Source organism: Silene latifolia, chromosome Y (assembly GCF_048544455.1).
Source record: "Silene latifolia isolate original U9 population chromosome Y, ASM4854445v1, whole genome shotgun sequence".
Classification (NCBI taxonomy): domain Eukaryota; kingdom Viridiplantae; phylum Streptophyta; class Magnoliopsida; order Caryophyllales; family Caryophyllaceae; genus Silene; species Silene latifolia.
Genome location: NC_133538.1, coordinates 208,476,495 through 208,497,224, shown reverse-complemented (window position 1 = coordinate 208,497,224; position 20,730 = coordinate 208,476,495). Strand labels below are relative to the sequence as shown.

At 38.6% G+C, this 20,730-nt stretch overlaps 1 pseudogene; it reads left to right on the top strand.

The window, feature by feature from the left end:
- Window positions 1-17,423: 17,423 nt before the first annotated feature.
- LOC141634978 (small nucleolar RNA R71) lies at window positions 17,424-17,522 on the top strand (annotated as a pseudogene).
- Window positions 17,523-20,730: the final 3,208 nt, after the last annotated feature.

Below are 20,730 nucleotides of genomic sequence, written 5' to 3'. Positions count from 1 at the left end.
AAATGAAAGCTAACGGGACAGTAAAAGACTCGATCCTGCTTTTTTCGGGTCCGTTCCTGCAATTAAAGCCAAATGAACCAGAGTAGACTATTCGGGGCATTTCGTAGCCTAAAACTACGGGAATCACATAGAAATGCGTGCAAATAGGACTTGAAAATGCTATATAAAATGCACGTATCAGTATTAGCATGAACTTCTTCATAATTTGAATTTTAATTTATAGGACAAGAGTATGGAGAAGGTCAACTCAAATGGTACCAAGGCATCTAGTACCATTGTTCAACATGTTAATGAAGAGGTAAAATGTCATGGTCTTATTAATATAGCTGAACATATATTCCATTATGTTTTTTCTAGTACTTAGTTTTTATTAAACATTAAAATAGTAAATTTAAATGTGCAGACTTTTGAGAAAAAGGGCCCCCTAAGTGTGAATGAGCTAAGTGAGCTGGGGCAACATTGTCAAAGGTTGGAACGGAATATATGTTCAGCTATATTGGGTGAACATTCATTATTTAATATAAAGATTAGTAAATTGGTTTATGCCTACGAACAAGACATTGAGCTGGGGAAGGTTTTACTTATCTTTCTCATTTTAATTTCAATTTCGATTACTTAAGTTTTTTCATCATTATATATATATATATATATATATATATATATATATATATATATATATATATATATATATATATATATATATATATATATATATGCACGCACGCACACACACACACACACACTTATGATTTCGTCTTATATTTGATAATAATGTAGCTTCTTATACGAGTATGCGACACAATTTAAAGAGAAACTTCCAGTTGGATAGTTGGATTTTTGTGTCCTGATAAACTGTGCACCTACACACGTGCTCCCCTTGACTTGGAGGAATATGTGACAAACGCTTTGAAGAAATAAGAAAAGAATAGATATATGATGGGCGTATTTCGTGGGGGGTTAGTATTCAATTTCATTTTTTAGATATTTGATTATATATTTCGATTAAACTTACATGTTTTGATATTTGTATAGCTATTAGTGGATGTTGCTTGTATTTGATATTGGGGAGAACATCTTGTATATTTTTGACTCGGCTCAAACGCCAGGGAAGAAGTACTTGATTAAAACAAGCTTGCAAGGGCAAGGTTTACTAATTCATAAATGAGTTTACTAACTCATTCTCACTTATTAAAGTAAGGTTTAATATAGATAATACCTTTTTTATGTATACAATTTCAGGGCTTGGAAACTATATTGCTTTATGCACTTTGTTTATATGATAACGATATATGATCGAAACCTGTGACACGGTAATAGTAATATAAGACCTAGAACGCGAGTGTTGATTGTAATCAATGGTTACCAAATGGCAATGGTATCATCATGGTCCATATACGTACTATTAGCATCTCTTGGTTTATGTTGCATGTCTTGTCTCTTTAAATTGCATGAATCGGGCGGTTGTTTGCATACATTATGGGCGTGTCGTACTTGTCTTGTAACATGATATATGTTCCATGATTGTTGTTTTCTTGCGTACTTATGAGTTTGGTGTATGGGTAGAATGAACTTCGGGGACGAAGTTCCTTTTTAGAGGGGTAGATAACATCGCGGTAAAAGTTCTAACAAGTTCTATGCTTCATCTTCTTTATAACTTTCCAGTTCTGAGTCGTCACGAACTTATGTGATATGTACCTTTGAATTTAACTTTGCTACGTAATTAACTTGGTAGTTGTATACCGTAACGGCATAGTCGAAGCTATGTCAAGGATGTTGAAACCTAATATCATACGTGTCTTAAACTTTTGTTTGGTGCTCATTGTCGTGAAGCGAGAGGTCTTTCATTAGGTGTGTTGTCCTTTGTATTTGGGAAGTATGGGATGAACTTCGGGGACGAAGTTCCTTTTAAGGTGGGAAGACTGTAATACCCACCCTGTTTAAGGACTCGTTGACCGACCATTTGACCGAAGAGACCCGTAACAATGGATATGAGAGAAAATAGGAGACCTGCTTATCTGTTTACTCGACCTAGTAGGGGATACTCGGCCAATTAGTGGTAATACTCGACCGAGTATGGCTAACTCGGCCGAGTATGAAGATATTCGACTGAGTACTACGTCTGTTAACGCGTTATTAAAAAACGCGAGATCGTAAACCTTAATTCATTTTCGACGGTTCCCTTATCTTTCTAACACTAATCTCTCTCTTTCTCCTACCTATCACCCAACTCTGTACACTCTCTCATCTAGCCTAGACACTAACCCAAGAAGGGGGAATGTTTCATGCTTAGGGTCTTCGAGTTGGGATGTCATCGTTGCCGACTTCGGTCCGCGTCGCAAGGTAAGTTGTTGTTTTGTCGTTGCCTTTTAGTAGGTTTTTGGGAAATTCTAGTAATAGGATGAGGTTACTACTTGTAGGGTTCGCCTCGGAGTCTTACCTGGCTAGTTGTGGGATGCACTTTCATGGATTAGCGATAAGGTATGGTTTCCCTACTCGGTTTACTGTTTAATTGATTTAAGATATGTGTTGTGATTGTTTGTACGAATGATATTGTGATTAATTGATGTTGTTGGATTGGAGTTGGTGTTGGTGTTGAGACGGTTGATGATGTTCGCGAGGTGCTTCTTCGGCTAAGTGGAGTCACTTGCGGAAGTGGCTTCACGTCCTAATTTCGCCGTCTGTGGAACCCGCCCCAGGAGAGGATGTGCACATTATTGAACAGGGTTATCGCTCGTTGATGAATGGGGCTTAGGTGGGCAAGGTTGCGGTCCCCCACTGGTAGGGCTACACACTTTAGTGTGTAGTCAGTTACGAGATGTGTTGGGAGTTGGAGGTGGATTGTGAACAGTTGTTTATCTTTATCTTACTTTGTCTTATCTTTATTGTCTAGTGAACTGACCCCGTGTTGTGTTTCCAAAACTGTGGTGATCCATTCGGGGATGGTGAGCAGTTGGTTTAGCAGGTACAGCTAGTCTTGATGCATGCGGGAAAAGCAAGGGAATCGAGTCATCACGCTAATCTACAATGTAAAGTATAAAGCTATTTAATATACGTTCTAAGATTGTTTATTTGATTTACTACCTCGGCAAACCGAGATGGTAGCACCTTTATACACTAAGGTGGTCTTTGGTAAGGCACCTTGGTGTATGGGGGTATTACAAAAGGCTACAGACCAGAAGTAACAGTATTTAGGACTGTTGCTATCTAAAACGTAAATGAAGAACAAGTAAATAAATTGCAGCGGAATTAAAAGCGAAGAGAGATCAACACAACAGTTTTTGAATTAGTTCGGCCAACACTCTAAGGACCTACGTCCAATCTTCTGTTTATTGATTATTTAAGTGATCTACTCCGACTGTTTAAAATTGTTACAATAAAAAGGACCAACAACCTACTCCTGTTGCGACAAGAGTTCTAAGACTGAGTCTATGAACTCGACACTCTAACTAGAATGTTTACAAGACCAAGTTTCCTCAAACTGATTCTTTAAAAGAATTGAGAAGGACAACTTATTGGTTCAAACGATTCTAGATGAGAGAGTACAATACAATGAAGCAATAATGGTAATGGATGTGACTCTTGAAGACTTAGAAGATTTTTGCAAAGAAAAAAGCTTTGAGTTCTTAAAATTGATTTTGCAACACACTTTGATTTCTTAGGTAAAAGTCTTGCTTTTAAAATGAAGGGAAGTGTTCCTTTTATAGAGGAAGCACAAAAGAGGAATCAAGCTAGGGTTTATGAGTCAAAGCTTTTGATAAGAGACAAAGACTTTGACCTTCCTATGTTTGCACCAAAAGAGCTACCTTCTAAGAAGAGAAAAGAGGAAAAGAGGATTTTTAATTTTCCTTAAAAGGCTTTAACTTTTTCAGAAACAAAGAGGAAAGACATTCACTACAAAACAATTCTTGAGAAGAAATGAGATAAAAGCAAACTTTGTTTTACAAAAGCCAAAGGTAAGTTTTTGCACATTTGAGGAAAACTTTTGAAGTAGAAATTAGCATATCCTTTTCCAAAGATCACCCTTCAATATTTCAAGCTTAAAACCATCTTTCAAAACTGATGCATGAAAATGCCATTTTAATTACAAAAGAAATCTCGAAATTGAAAGATGATAGCGTCAAATAGAGTCGAGTCAATTAATTGTTGTTAGGTAAATAAAGAGGCCAAACGGAGTGATTTGTTATTGAAATAAGGAAGTTTTTCTTTGTATATAGATGTTGCTAATTGGATGATCCAAGCTTCGGTGTAACCTCTAATGATTGCTTGCTTGAGTCGGTTATAAATTGATAGGATACAAAGGCTTGGAGTTCAACTTAAAAAGTCAACTCAAAGTCAACCAAGGTCAAAGCCGAGCGGTCAACAAGTCAAGGTCGAGACAAGCTTCCAAAGTCCCGACCCAAGCTCAAAGGAACGAGGTAGATGCACCGTTTAGGACCCTATACCACGGAGCCAAGACAAAGGGAGAACAAGGTGATGACAAGCCATAATCGGCCAAGAATCAGACCAAAACCGCAGCCTGCGGCTCACACCGGAGCCTGCGGCCCACACCAGAGCCTGCGGTTTGGTCTGCCTCGCAGATTTTAAAGACCATGTTTTGTGGAAATTCAAGGCCCATTTCGGTGTTTACCCTAGAAAAGAGTGCAGCACTATATATACCCAAGATTTTTAAACCACCTCCTTACCATTAATATCTCATGCTTGGCTTTCATCTTGTAATAATTAAAACTTAATCTTTCCTTAATTCATGTTAATCTTTCTTCATTTTATATGTTGTAAGAAAACTATGGAAGCCTAATCTTTCTTTACTTGGTGTAATTTGATCAAAGTGTCCAACTTTGATGTTGTAAGACTCTTAAATCTCTTTCAATTTATCTATTGGTCTTTCCTTTGTTCTTAAATTCTTAAGTTGAGTAGATGAATGTATGAATTGATCACTCTTGCATCTTATTTACCTAACTACTGCAAATTCTAGAGAAATGGTTTAATCTATCTAGAATTGTTTGGAGCAAACTTGTTGTATGTTGATTTGGTTTAAAGGATTTATATAACAAGTAGGAAATTACATGTCTTTTCTTGCTAGCATGGTTTAATCTAGTAGGATTTGATCCTAGCTTGCATCTCTTGGCAAAAGCTTCATGCTCAATTCTAGTTTTCATTCATGGTTTAATGAATTGTGGTTGGAATTGAAGGATTCACATATGGTTTAATTGTGTGTATCAATTTCTTGAGATGATAGTATTGGATAGATAATAATAGAGAGAAAAGACTTAAACTTTATCATTATTGGATTACTAAGAGAGAATTACATCAAGCCCTTTCCCATATTTGATTGTTGCATATCTAGTGTTTGTTGTTTTGCTTCTATGATAAAAATTGCATCTTTAGGTTGAATCGTTTATTAGCTTCTAAATCTGTCCTTATATAGTTTGTTGGTCCTTAAAACAATCCATCTAAGTGTCCAAATCGAGTCCTTTGTTGAGTTTAATTCTGTCCAAATTAGTTCTTGTTTTCGGGTCTTATTTGTCCAAAAATCGAGTCCTAAGAGTTTTACTCCAAATTGGTTATCAGAGCTTTGGTTAGTATGACACAATTCTATTGTTGTGTTAGTGTCAAGCCTTTGTGAGTTCATCATATGTTTCTTATGCTATTTCAAAACCAAACCTTCTCCATTTATGTCATACTACATGTTAACCATTGTTCATAATCATTGTTTGTTGATACACTAAATTAGTAAGTCTTAATTGCGGTTAGTATCTTAATTAGTTCATAGAGTCTTAATTAGTTGCTTTATAGTTAAAATCAAAGTCTTTAGTTCAAAAGTCCTTCTCTATGGTTCGACCCTAGCTTGCCACTTTATTACCTTATTGCTTGAAGTTAGTGAAGTTTAGTTAGGCTTATAAATTATTAATTTGGTAGTTAATTCTAGTATTACGACACCTAGTATTATCTCTATTAAAAGACTTGCTTCAAATGTAACAGGCCAAAAGTGACAGTTAAGCTTACTGTTACCAGCGAGTGTAACGGTAGGCTTGACTGTTACTATTACAAGTATTCTACTCTTTCATCTTTACAATAGTTGACACAAACGACTCTAAATCTTGGGTAGCAAATTATCAACCAATCTTGACTTTGACATTGATTAATTCTTGCTTGAGAAGGTTGCATTATTCCTGAAATGGTACACTTAGAAACACGATTAAATTGGGCATGCCATCATCAACAAATAGGACATAACAGAAGGGATACCAGAAAAGACTTGAACTGAAACTACCAAAAGAATCTCCATTTCATACCATTAAAAGTTCATCTACACCATCAAACAAATGCATTTTATCCAAAGCGGAATCAAAGAAATAAGTTCTTCCCTTTCAATCATGAATAGCTCTTCCAACGTAATGATCCCATAAACAGAAAATATGATAATAAAAAGCTGAAAAAGTAGCATTGTGACAACCATAATGTCCTTAAACACAAGAAAGTGTTTAAACATTCCATTTATCTTTTAAAATCTCACTCTCCCCCGCCCCCACTTCCGACCTTGTAACAACTAGCAAGATGAGCTCTCCTCCTTCTATCATTAGTCGCTGGCCACAAAATAATGAGGTGAAAATCTCTCATAACTCCCCATAGCCATTTAGATATCTCCTCACAAGTAGTTTGAGCAATTGGAATAACAATGAGATAAAAAAGAAATGTAAGACTGAATAACCATTACATGTCCTCTCATTGAGGAATAAGCCTCTTTCCTTGCAGTGAGAGTTTAAAAAATCAAAGAGCTATGAAATCTATTAGGAACGGGATATGAAGCAGTAAAAAAGGGATTCAATTTGATCATTTTTGTCACAAACATCTTATTTTAAAGAACCAAAACCACGTTTATTTTAACACTTAAGAGCTACAAAAACTTTTAAGAGTCCGCCTTTAAATTTACGGCTTTAGACAAGTGGAAACTTTTGAAGCATTAAGTTGCTAGTTTTTTTTTTTTTTTTTTTTTTTTTTTTTTTTTTTATGACCAAGGGGTTGAACCCCCGGGCCCATGCATTCCCGCACCACCACATGGACCATGTAAGCCATTCCCTTCGGGGCTACAGTGGCCAAGTGTAGCTAGTTCTTTCAAAACTTTGTCCTATCAGAGGACCATGAGAAAGTAACGTTACTTCTGAGATCCCTAATTACTTTAACACGTTACTTTGCCGTACCATAACACCGGACTCAGCTGCTCCACTTGGATATATCCATCCCCTGCTTACTGGTTTACACTTGCCCAAGCTTGACCCTCATGACTGTTCCATATTACAAGCTCCCTTTTCAGAACACGATGTTCTCCGAGCTCTAAGAAGTATGGATGGATCGAAATCCCCGGGCCCAGACGGTATTACTCCGAAATTTTTCCATGTCTTTTGGCCGTAAATTGGCCATAGAGCCACCTATCAATCAAAAGTTGAAGAATGTTTTAGTTTTTGGTGAACTCTCTTCCAATGTTCAAGGTTGACTCGAGATAAATAAAGTCAAGTTCGGTGAAATTGTTCGTTCCCTTCCTAACAATCAAAGTATGCCCAACAACCTTGTGCCACACTCTTATGCCCGGATGATGGACAAAAAGAGCACAACAATCATGGTAATATGTAAACTCTCTCCCAGTAATAGCCTTCCATAAGGGGGCGGGATCATACTTAGTAGGTTTCTTCGTGTAAGTCGGGTCATTGCTAAGGCCAAAAATTTCACCAAACTCGCGAAAAGACAATTTTCTATCAATATTCTCGAGACGGAATTCAATGTTTGTTCGGGTCTCCACCTTGGTAACTTTCAAAGAGCTTAAGAATTCTAAGGTGAGGGATGAGTAACTCTTGCATATCAAACAAAGTACTCAATCCCATGGACTCGAAAAAGGTCTTGGTTTGTTCTAAGACACCCAATTTTGACAAGGTCTCTTGGCATATGAATTTGGTGGGTAAAATAGATTTCTTAGCAAGGGAAACAAATTTCTTCCTATGAGAGTCGGAAGTGAAAATTACCTCCGGATAATCATCTAGTTGTTCAACAACCGGAGTAGAAGTAGTAGCTTCCATAGGAGGAATAGACTCTTCAATTTCCATCCTTGCATTTTGAACCACCAATGCCTTAGATTCTTGAAGAGCTTGTAGAGCTTGTTGTCTTTTGGAAAGGTTCTTCTTTGGGGGTGCCTTGCTTCCGCCTTTTGTTCTTGCCATGTTCTCCTTTATGTAGTAACACCAAAGATAAGCTTGATTTCTTCAAATTCCAATAAGACCCAAATCGATTTAGGATAGTTGAATTTTGCCTTGTATCCTAAAAATCGATTCAAACTTTGAAGATTTTGGTGTTTTAATTGCTTGTTAGGAGTGATTTGTTTGAGTTTTGAGGGGGTTTGGAATTAATTTGGGTGAATTTGGTTGAGAAATTTGATTTTTGTGGATGGAGGGATTGAGGGTTTTGGAGATGTGTTTGTGTTGTGAATGAGTAAAATGAATTGGGGAAGGTGGGGTTTTAATCCGTTGGTTTTGAATTTCAGAGGGGAGACGAGCGGATTCTCCACAGGACGCTCGGATTATGGATTTTCTGGGACGAGCGTCTTCTGAGAAAGACGGGCGTCTTTTGAAGGAGGACGAGCAAATTGCTGTGAAGATGCTCGGATTCCTTGTCAGGGAGGAATCCCAAATTTTACCAGTAGTAGGACGAGCGGATTCTTTGTAGGACGAGCGTCCTGACTGAGACGCTCGGATTCTCAGTCAGACAGAAAATTCTTTTTCCAGCTCTCTCAGGACGAGCGTCTTCTCAACAGGATGCTCGGATTATCTTCAGGACGAGCGGATTCCTGTCGGGCCGCTCGGATCTTCCCTTTACCACATGAATTCAGTTCCATCCGTGGGTATTTCATAACCCGTGTCATTTACTCTTCATTCCTTTGGTCTTCATTGTGGGGGCACTACGAAGGCTTGGATAGCCTAGGCAATTGCTATCCCCACACTATGTCAAAACACTACACATTAATAATCAAATAAGTCCCTCCCTCACTTTCTCTCAAAATAATGAAAATCATGATCAAGGCAATAACAATACAAATCCAAAATTGACAAAAATGCAATACAATAAGTAAAATCCAAGTTAAGAGGTTAGAATATTTACAAATGGTGGTTTAGGGAGGACTCCACCAAACTCTCATCCATAAATGAGATGTCAAGGGGGCATAGCCAAGGTGTTGTTGATGTTGCTCAACACCTTGAAGAAGTAGTCGAAAGCTTGTTCATTGTTATGATAAAGATCTTCAATATACCTTTGCACTTGTTGTTCTTCATTGTGGTCTTGGGTCATAGCATTACCAATATAGGGATTGAATATCCCTTCAAACTCATCATCCCAAAGACCGCATACTTCATCTACTTGTTCCCAATAATATCGCGAGTTGACAAGAGCAACTCTTCTTCCTTCTTGTCATGGTCAATGAGGCCTTCTTCTTTACTTGTCATGAGTGAGCTTTTCAAGCTCTCTTTGTTGAGACTTTCTTTGAAGCAAATCAAACCGAGGAAGGCCTCATTTCACCCAGTTTTGGACCTCGTCACAATTTGAGGTCTAACACAAAAACCGTCTAAGAAGTTATGGCTCCAACCGTCCCAATTCTTATCTTGGGTGAGTTTGGGACGTTTTTGTGTAGGATCTTTTATCTCCTAAAGCTACCATTCAGATTTTAATTGAAGAAACATTGCAAAGGTACAAGGGGACCCGGTTTTGAACAATGAGCTAAATGTCACTATCAATCTTTCCTCTTTTGTTCCAACAAAGCTCAAGGGACTTTTTGGCTGCAGCATGGAGTCTTACACGGTTTCCTCAAGCCCCAATCAGTCCATATAATCATAAATAAGAAGTTGAGCTACAAACAAGGAAGATTGGACTATTAGTTTACTTTCTTTGCTTTATTTCATTTTCATTTCAGCATTGTCATAGTCCTTGGCTGCCGTTTTTTTTTTTTTGTCTTTAGCTGCTCTTTTTGTGGCCCTTAGATGCAACTAGTAATCAAGGGTCAAGATTGTAAGCCTTGGTCTATATAAACCAAGCTAGGCACTTGAGAAACTTCAGATTTGAATGAACATTAATACAAGTGAAAACCTAGTTTTCTCTCTTATAATTCTTTGCTTAGTGCTAGAAGAACCTCCTTTGCTTAGTGCTAGGGGCTGAGTAAGTTCATTGCTTTGTGCTTGAACCAACTCTTAGTCTTAAACCTTGGCTTTGTGCTTGGTTTAAGTCATATCCCAATACTCAATCCTTAGCATTTTGCAATCGTTTTAGTATTCAATTTATGTCCAAAATCGAGTTCTAGTAGTTTTATTCCAAATTGGGTATCAGAGCTTTGGTTAACAACTAAAAAGCCTTTCTTTGTGAGTTCATTATACCCTAACCACATTAAAAACACAAAAAACAACCATGAGTGAGGAAAGGCTTGCTGGAATTGAAACACAAGTTACTCAACTTTCTGAAAAATGTGATTTGTTGCTAGATTCTTTCAATGTTATCATGGCTAATATTCCAACACCACCACCAAGAGGAGGACAGCCACCTGGAGGCAGGGTTAGAGGTCGTGGCCTCATGGGAAGAGGACGAGCTCATGGTGGCCGTGAGGAAGAGGAGCTTTCAGATTCGGAGGAATCCATGGCCGAGGCCTTTCATGGAGAGCCCAACAAAGACTTAAAGGTAGAGATTCTTGATTTTCATGGTAGTTTAAACCCCGAGGATTTGTTAGATTGGTTTAGGACCATTGAAAGAGTCTTTGAGTTTAAAGGTTATTCCGATAGCAAAGCTTTTAAAGTTGCAATCTTGAAACTCAAAGGCTATGCCTCCCTTTGGTATGAGAACTTAAAAAATCAGAGAAGAAGGGATGGTAAGGAACCTATTAAGTCTTGGTTAAAACTGAAAAAGAAGCTTAATGAGAAGTTTATACCTAAAGAGTACACTCAAGAAATTTTCATTAAGCTTACACAACTTAAACAAGACCAACAACCACTTGAGTCATATCTTAGAGACTTTGAACAACTTACTTTGCAATGTGAACTCAATGAGAAGCCCGAACAGAAAATTGCTAGATTTGTTGAAGGTTTAGATACTAAGATTGCTCATAGGGTTAGAATGCAACAAGTATGGTCCTTTGATGAAGCCGTTAATTTGGCTTTAAGGGTTGAGAAATTGGGTAAGGGGAAGGCTACAACCACCAAACCAACCGCCAAAACAGCCACCTTTAAACCCCCAACCGGTTTCAAAATCAATGAAACACCCTCTCAAAACAAAACCCCCATACTTGACAAAGGCAAGGCAGCCGAAACCTCACAAAAAAAGACCATGCCTCTCAAAAAATGTTACCAATGCCAAGGTTATGGTCACTTTTTCAAAGAATGCCCAACCAAGAGAGCCCTTAGTAGCTTTGAAGTGGTTCATTGGGGTGATGATGAGATCCTTGTGTGTGATGAGGATGAGGGAGGGACGGACCATGAGGAGGCTGATGTGGTTGTGCCGGATGTGGGTCTTAGCTTGGTTACTTGGAGAGTGATGCATACCCAACCCCAACCCTTGGAAATGGACCAAAGACAACAAATCTTTAGGTCTAGGTGCACCATTAAGGGAAGAGTTTGCAATCTTATCATTGATGGAGGGAGTTGTACCAATGTAGCCTCTAGTACTCTCATTGAAAAGCTATCATTACCCACGCAAGACCATCCTAGTCCTTATAAATTAAGGTGGCTTAACAAGGGGGCAGAAGTTAGAGTAGATAAGCAATGCCTTGTGACCTTCTCCATTGGCAAGAACTATTCGGATGAGGCCCTTTGTGATGTTCTACCTATGGATGCTTGTCATCTTCTTCTTGGGAGACTTTGGGAGTTTGATAGGGACTCGGTACACCATGGGAGAGACAACACTTACACCTTCAAGTTTGGCTCAAGAAAGGTCATTCTAACACCCCTTCCACCCGTCCTTAAGCATACTACACCACCATCCATGCTTGAACCTTCAAAAGAGGTATTATTGATCAATGAGGCCGAGATGCTTCAAGAGTTAAAGAGTGATGAAGATGTATATGCTCTTATTGCAAAATATGTGGTTTTTGGGCAGAATGTTTCACTCCCTAAGGAGGTCCAAGAGCTCCTCCAATCCTATGAAGATGTGTTCCCAAATGAGCTTCCAAGTGGCTTGCCTCCTCTTAGGGGCATTGAGCATCAAATTGATTTCATTCCGGGAGCTACATTACCAAACAAGGCTGCCTATAGAAGTGATCCTAAAGCTACTCAAGAATTACAACAACAAATTGGAGAGCTTGTGAGCAAAGGCTTTGTGAGAGAGTCCCTTAGTCCGTGTGCTGTCCCGGCCCTCTTAGTGCTAAAGAAATATGGGTCTTGGAGGATGTGTACGGATAGTAGAGCTATCAACAACATTACCATCAAGTATAGGTTCCCAATACCTAGGCTTGATGACATCTTGGATGAGCTTAGTGGAGCTCAATTGTTTTCAAAGATTGATTTAAGGCAAGGCTATCACCAAGTAAGAATCAAAGAAGGAGATGAATGGAAAACGGCATTCAAAACTAAGCATGGGTTATATGAGTGGCTTGTGATGCCCTTTGGTCTTTCTAATGCACCAAGTACCTTCATGAGGCTCATGACCGAGGTACTTAGACCTTACTTGGGCAGATTTGTGGTTGTTTACTTTGATGATATCTTGGTCTATAGTCCTTCCAAGGAAGAGCACCTCAAGCATTTGCAAGTGTTGTTTGAAACTCTTAGGGAGCACAAGTTGTATGGCAAGCTAGAGAAGTGTTCTTTTATGCAAAATGAAGTTCAATTCTTGGGCTTTATCATTTCTGACCGGGGCATATTGGTTGATCAAGAGAAGGTTAAGGCAATCAAATCATGGCCTATACCTAACAACATCAAGGATGTAAGGAGTTTCCATGGGTTGGCATCGTTCTATAGGAGGTTCATCAAAGATTTTAGCACACTTATGGCTCCTATAACCGAATGTATGAAGAAAGGGGAGTTCAAGTGGGGAGACAAGGCTGAATCATCCTTCAATATCATCAAACAGAGCTATGTGAGTCTCCTATTCTTACGTTGCCAAATTTCAATAAGTTGTTTGAAGTTGAGTGTGATGCTAGTGGCATTGGCATTGGGGCTGTCCTTGTTCAAGAGCACAAGCCAATTGCTTACTTTAGTGAGAAATTGAGTGGTGCCAAGCTCAATTATTCAACCTATGATAAGGAGTTTTATGCTATTGTTCGAGCCTTAAACCATTGGAGTCACTACCTAAAACCTCGACCATTTTTCCTCCATTCTGATCATGAGGCTCTCAAATACATTAATGGTCAACACAAGCTCAATCATAGGCATGCTAAATGGTTGGAGTTCTTACAATCCTTCAACTTCTCAAGAAAGTACATAGAGGGGAAAGATAATATAGTGGCTGATGCATTGTCAAGGAGGTTCATTATGTTGAGTTTCATGGAGCAAAGGGTCCTTGGGTTTGAGTACATGAAGGAATTATATGTGGAAGATCCGGACTTTAAAGAGGAATGGGAGCTCCTTCAATCTGGCCAAATCAAACTCAAGAGCAAATACTTGGTTCAAAATGGGTTCTTATTCTTTGGAAACAAGTTATGTGTACCTAGGGGACCTTATAGAAACTTGTTGATAACGGAAGTTCACTCCAATGGCCTTGCCGGACACTTTGGCATTCAAAAGACCTATGACATACTCCAAGAGCAATTCTATTGGCCTAAGATGCTAGGGGATGTCCAAGATGTGATCAAGAGGTGTGCTCCTTGTCAACAATCAAAGTCCTACTTCCAAACAGGCCCCTACACTCCTTTGCCGGTTCTAAATCAGCCATGGGATTTCATTGTTGCTTTACCAAGAACTCAAAGAGGGAAGGATTCAATCATGGTGGTTGTGGATAGATTTAGCAAAATGGCTCATTTCATTGCTTGCAAGAAAACAGAAGATGCAACTAGTGTGGCCGAGCTCTATTTCAAGGAAGTGGTCAAGCTACATGGTATTCCTAAGTCCAGTCTCGGATAGGGATTCCAAATTCATGAGTCATTTTTGGAGGACCCTATGGAAGCTACTCAAAACAAGGCTCTTGTTTAGCACCTCCCATCACCCTCAAACTGATGGGCAAACAGAAGTTAACAACAAGACCTTGGGGAGGATCCTTAGATGCACGGTTGCAAGGTCATTGAAAGATTGGGACCTCAAACTAGCTCAAGCCGAGTTTGCCTTCAACCGAGCCCCTTCCACAATCACGGGCAAGTCTCCATTTGAGGTGGTATATGGAGTGAATCCTATGATGCCTACTGATTTGGCACCCATCAAGAGGAATACCATTGATTATGATGCTAAGAAAAGAGTTGAACAAATGCTCCATATCCATGAACAAGTCAAGAAGCAAATTGAGAAGGCTAATGAGGCTCATAAGGCCAAATCCAAGGGTGTTAAGGCCAACAAAAGCTTTGAACCCGGAGATCTTGTTTGGATACACTTGAGAAAGGAAAGATTTCCAGAAAAGAGGAAGAATAAGCTCATGCCTAGAGCTGATGGTCCATTCGAAGTACTTGAAAAGTTCGGGTCCAATGCATACAAGATAAACCTTCCCGGAGAATATGGAGTCCATGGAACTTTCAATGTTGGGGATTTAAGTCCTTATTATGAAGAAATTGAGGAGTATAAGCTCGAGGATTTGAGGGCAAATCCTTTTCAAGAAGGGGAGATTGAAGCAAATCAAACCGAGGAAGGCCTCATTTCACCCGGTTTTGGACCTCGTCACAATTTGAGGTCTAACACCAAAACCGTCTAAGAAGTTATGGCTCCAACAGTCCCAACTCTTATCTTGGGTGAGTTTGGGACGTTTTTATGTAGGATCGTTTATCTCCTAAAGCTACCATTCATATTTTAATTGAAGAAACATTGCAAAGGTACAAGGGGACCCGGTTTTGAACAATGAGCTAAATGTCACTATCAATCTTTCCTCTTTTGTTCCAACAAAGCTCAAGGGACTTTTTGGCTGTAGCATGGAGTCTTACACGGTTTCCTCAAGCCCCAATCAGTCCATATAATCATAAATAAGAAGTTGAGCTACAAACAAGGAAGATTGGACTATTAGTTTACTTTCTTTGCTTTATGTCATTTTCATTTCAGCATTGTCATAGTCCTTGGCTGCCATTTTTTTTGTCTTTAGCTGCTCTTTTTGTGGCCCTTAGATGCAACTAGTAATCAAGGGTCAAGATTGTAAGCCTTGGTCTATATAAACCAAGCTAGGCACTTGAGAAACTTCAGATTTGAATGAACATTAATACAAGTGAAAACCTAGTTTTCTCTCTTATAATTCTTTGCTTAGTGCTAGAAGAACCTCCTTTGCTTAGTGCTAGGGGCTGAGTAAGTTCATTGCTTTGTGCTTGAACCAACTCTTAGTCTTAAACCTTGGCTTTGTGCTTGGTTTAAGTCATATCGCAATACTCAATCCTTAGCATTTTGCAATCGTTTTAGTATTCAATTTCTGTCCAAAATCGAGTTCTAGTAGTTTTATTCCATTCTTGTTCCTTGGACGGAGCATCTTGGAGGTTACCCATTTTCTTCTCCCATATGGGTGGTGATTCTTTACCCATATCTTGTTCTTTGCATTGAGATGCCAACTTCTTCCTATCACTTTCTCGGCTATAATGATCAACCATGAAACATGGCTCATGCAATATGGGAGCTCTCATTGTCTTGTCAAGATTAAAAGTGATTGTTTCATCTCCCACTTCAAGGGTGAGCTCTCCATGTTTCACGTCAATCACCGCTCCCACGGTGTGTAATAAAGGTCTTCCTAAAATGATAGGAATGTTGGAGTTTTCCTCCATATCAACAATAACAAAGTCCACCGGGATGAAGAACTTGCCAATTCTTACCGGCACATCTTCCCATACCCCTAAAGGTGTCTTCGTTGATCGATCCGCCATTTGAAGTGTGATATTAGTGCATTTAAGCTCTCCCATTCCTAACCTTTTGCACACCGTGTATGACATGACACTCACACTTGCCCCAAGGTCACATAGAGCTTTGTTGATTGTGGTGTCGCCAATGGTACATGGAATAGAGAAGCTTCCCGAATCTTTTAGTTTTGGAGGTGAACTTCCTTGTAGGATGGCACTACTCACCTTAGTGAAAGCAATAGTCTCAAGTTTCCGATGGATTTCTTCTTTATACGAATATCTTTCATGTATTTCGCATAGGTCGGAACGTGATTGATTAATTCCGTAAACGGAATTGAGACTTCCATGTTCTTGAAAATCTCCATAAATTTCTCAAGTTGTTCATCAAACTTAGGCATAGCTTGACGACTTGGAAATGGAAGCCGAATCACAATAGGCTCTTTCTATTTAGCCTTCTCTTAATTCTCCTTTGAAACTTCTTGAATGGTGGCGGGTTCTTCTTCTTTCTTAGAGTCTTCAATAACTCTTTCCTTGTCACTAGCATTCACAACATCTTCATCAACGGGCCTCTTCGGCCCTTCATACCTTGTGCCACTCCTCAAATGGATGGCACTCACCGATTCTTGTCTTGGGGGATTACCTTGAGGTGGTAATTGCCCCTTTTGTCTTTGTGAACTTGAAGATGCCAATTGAGACATTTGGGTCTCCAACATATTTGTGTGAGCTAGTATATTGTTAATGGTGATGTCTTTTACTTGGCTATCCTTTTGCATTTGAGTGAAAAATTCTTCTTGGTTCTTTTGCATTTGGAGGACCACTTTTTGAACATCAAAACCTTGGTCATTTGTTTTATTGTATGGAGTTTGGTTTTGAAAACCTTGGTTTTGATTGAAAAAGGGTCTTTGAGCTTGGTTTCTCATTGGAGGTGGGGTGTATGTTGTTTGAGGGTTTTGAACATTTTGGCTTATGTATGAGAGGTTGGGATGAAATTTGGTGTTTTCATTGTAATAGTTGAAATAAGGGGTACCACTCTTGTATGCTTGGAAAGCATTCACTTGTTCCCCTACATTCACTTTGGTCATGTCCCAAAGTTCCACAACTCTCACATACTCCACTAGGAATTGATGAAGATGCCACCATTGCATTAACATGTTGCTTAGGCGATTTGGAGGCTTCTTCAAACTTAGCCATAGCCTTCTCAAACTTCAAATTAATGGTATCAATATGAGCACTAAGTTGAGCACCCAATTGAGTAATAGAGTCCACTTCATGCTTTCCTCCTCTAGTAGCCTTACGAGGTCTACTATATTGTGAGTTATGGACCGCCATTTCCTCAATCTTGTTCCATGTTTGATTATCATCAACTTCGGTAAACATACCATTTGATCCCATATTGAGAATGTTTCGGGAGTCTTCATATAGACCATTCCGAAATTTTTGTACAAGGAACCACTCGCTAAGTCCATGATGTGGACAAGATCGGAAAGTATCCTTGAATCTCTCCCATGCTTCATACAAGGATTCTTCATCCCTTTGTTTGAACCCTGTGATTTGGGCTCTCAAAGATGTTAGTCTTCTCCGGAGGATATAATTTCTTGTAGAAAGCAAGTGCCAATTTCTTCCAAGAGTCAATACCAAGAGTAGCCTTATCTAGGCTCTTCAACCATTGTTTCGCTGAACCAATCAAAGAAAAAGGAAATAAGACCCATCGAATTTGGTCTTGAGTCACTCCGGTTTGAGAAATCGCATCACAATAGTCACAAAAAGTCTTCATATGAGAATGAGGGTCTTCACTAGGCATCCCCCCAAATTGACTTTTCTCAACTAGTTGTATAAATGGGGATTTTGCAATGAAATTACCGGTCAAATGTTGTGGTGTGGGAGTACCATTTGGTAGGTTCTCCTCGGTTGGTACGAAATGTGATGAAAATTTAGGCATTGTGGGTTGATTTTGTGGTTGGTTATGTGTTGGGTTATCCTCTCCTTCTCTTACAAAAGGGTTGATGAACTCAATATTATTTGGTTGAATGTCCACAATCTCACCAATACCTCTCAAAGTATTTCTAGCAAGTCTTCTATTGTCGGTCAAAGTTATTTGAATTTCAAGATCAATGGGTAACAAGTTACCTTGTGATCTTCTAGACATGCAAAATATCAAACAACTTTAAAACAATGAGAACAAATCTTGAGGAGTTTGAATTCCCCAAGGTAAAGAAAGGCACAACTAAAAACAATCAAAGAAAATCAAATCATGTTAACACCATTCCCAGCAACGGCGCCATTTTTGGTCGGTGTATGGATTTCGGTTACTTGTCGTTAAGAGTTATCTAGACCAAAACAATATTTATAACTTCACAAATTAAACTACTCTACTTTTAGCAAAGAGGTAAGTAAAGGTCGGATCCCAAGGGACGAGTATTGATGTAGGATTTTCGATTGCAAATGATTGTGTCTAAGGGTGTCACAATTTGGGTTGATGTAGGAGATCAACTAAACTAAATAACAATGCAAACAAAATAATGAAAGCAAGTAAGATGATTAAAATGAGATGTAAACAATTGATTAAAGGCACTAGGGTGTCATGGGTTCATAGGGGATTCATGGGATTTGATCATACAAACATGTTTCCTAATAGATGCAAGCAATTATTGTTGTGATGGGATCGAGTTAGTGTATATCATACAATCCCTAAGAAGGTTTGGGTCCCGGAGCCGAATCGATTAGATTGAACAACACCTACAAGTCGACGTAATCCTCCCTATCCAACTATATGCATAGTCTAATGAGACTCGAGTTGGTTTATGTCTTACAAGTCTCATTGAAAAGGTAAGTGATGGATAAAAAATACAAGGATTCATAGGCTCGCATTTCATCAAACATAACATGTGCATAAGTTGAAATCACAACAAGCAAGCAAATTAATTATGAAAACATATTAGATTAAGCATGAATCAATCCCCATATTGGTTTCCCCAAATTCCCCATTAACCCTAGTTAAGGAAACTACTCACTCATTATCATGTTAAACATGCTAACAAAGTTGTCAATCATACTAGTAAGGCAAAACATGATGAACAAATGAAGATGATTAACAATAATTAAAAAGGGATTAAGAGAGAATTATACCTATAAAGATGATTCCAAATAATAAAGCAAAGCATAATAGAAGTACTTGATGATTTATGGAAGGTTGTCAATCCTCCAAATAAACCCAAATAATCTTCTAATTACCCAAAATAAATGATGAACAATAGAGAAATTAAGGAATGATTAAGAAATGAGATTTGTATTAATGCTAAATTAAGAATTGATTACAAGATTAAGAGAGTATTAGGACTTGATTAAGATAAGATTAAGACCCTATTAAGATGACATGCTAATCTATGTAGTACAAATGGGTATTTATACTAGAGATTAGGTACAAATATTAGGGTTACTAAGGGCTTAAATGACTATTAAGACCCTTAAGAAATGTTGAGGAAGTGCTCCTCTCCAAGGAGATGCTCATCTCCGTTTTGGTAGTCTCCAAGGAATATGCTCGTCCCGAGCGTCTAGGCAGCAGAGACGGTTGGTTCTGCATGGGGATCCGAGCGGATTGTGGGAGGGAAGCTCGAATCATTTGGCCTCAAGACGAGCGTCTTGGCATCGGGACGCTCGGATTGTAGCAGGGAGACGCTCGTCCTGGGCAGGGAGACGCTCGGATTCCTTATCAGTCACTTCTCTTCTTTTCTTTCCTCAACAATCCTCGGGGATCTTGTTGGAGATGCAAGGATCCTTTCATCATTGCCCAAGCTACTTTATTTCCTACATAGGCCTTCTATCATTGCCTTCCCTTTGATGCTTGGTCATTGAATTTGATCAATTTAGCTCCATTTTGCCATGAAAATGCAAGGTTTGCACTCCTTTCCTACCAAGGGAACAAAACCTCAAAGAATATGCAAAACGGGAAACTAAAGATAGTAAATGACCCAATTATGCACTAAAAATTATAGGAACGAGGCTACTTCGGGGACTAAATATTCTTAAATATGAGTCACATCTCTCAGGATGCAGGGGCTCGTGCGGCCACTTATATTTTTTCTAGAGTTAGCTTTTCTATTGCTAAGGGAGTGGACGCCCAAATTGTATCTCGGCTGCCCACCAATTTCTTGTAAACATTTGATTGATAAATAAAAGTTTGCGGTTTAAAAAAAAAAATTGTAATAATAATAATAATAATAATAATAATAATAATAATAATAATAATAATAATAATAACAACAACAACAATAATAATAACAATAATAACAACAACAACAACAACAACAACAACAACAACAACAACAACAACAACAACAACAACAACAACAACAACAACAACAACAACAACAACAACAACAACAACAACAACAACAACAACAACAACAACAACAACAACAACAACAACAACAACAACAACAACAACAACAACAACAACAACAACAACAACAACAACAAAAACAACAACAACAACAACAACAACAACAACAACAACAACAACAACAACAACAACAACAACAACAATAAAAATAATAAGCGGATCCAGAAATTTTCTGTTTCACAGGATGCAGGGGCTCGTGCGGCCGCATATATTTTTTCTATACTTAGCTTTTCTATTGCTAAGGGAGTGGGCGCCTAAATTGTATCTCGGCTGCCCACCAATTTCTTGTAAACTTTGATTGATTAATAAAAGTTTACAGTTTAAAAAGAAAAATTAACAACAACAACAACAACAACAACAACAACAA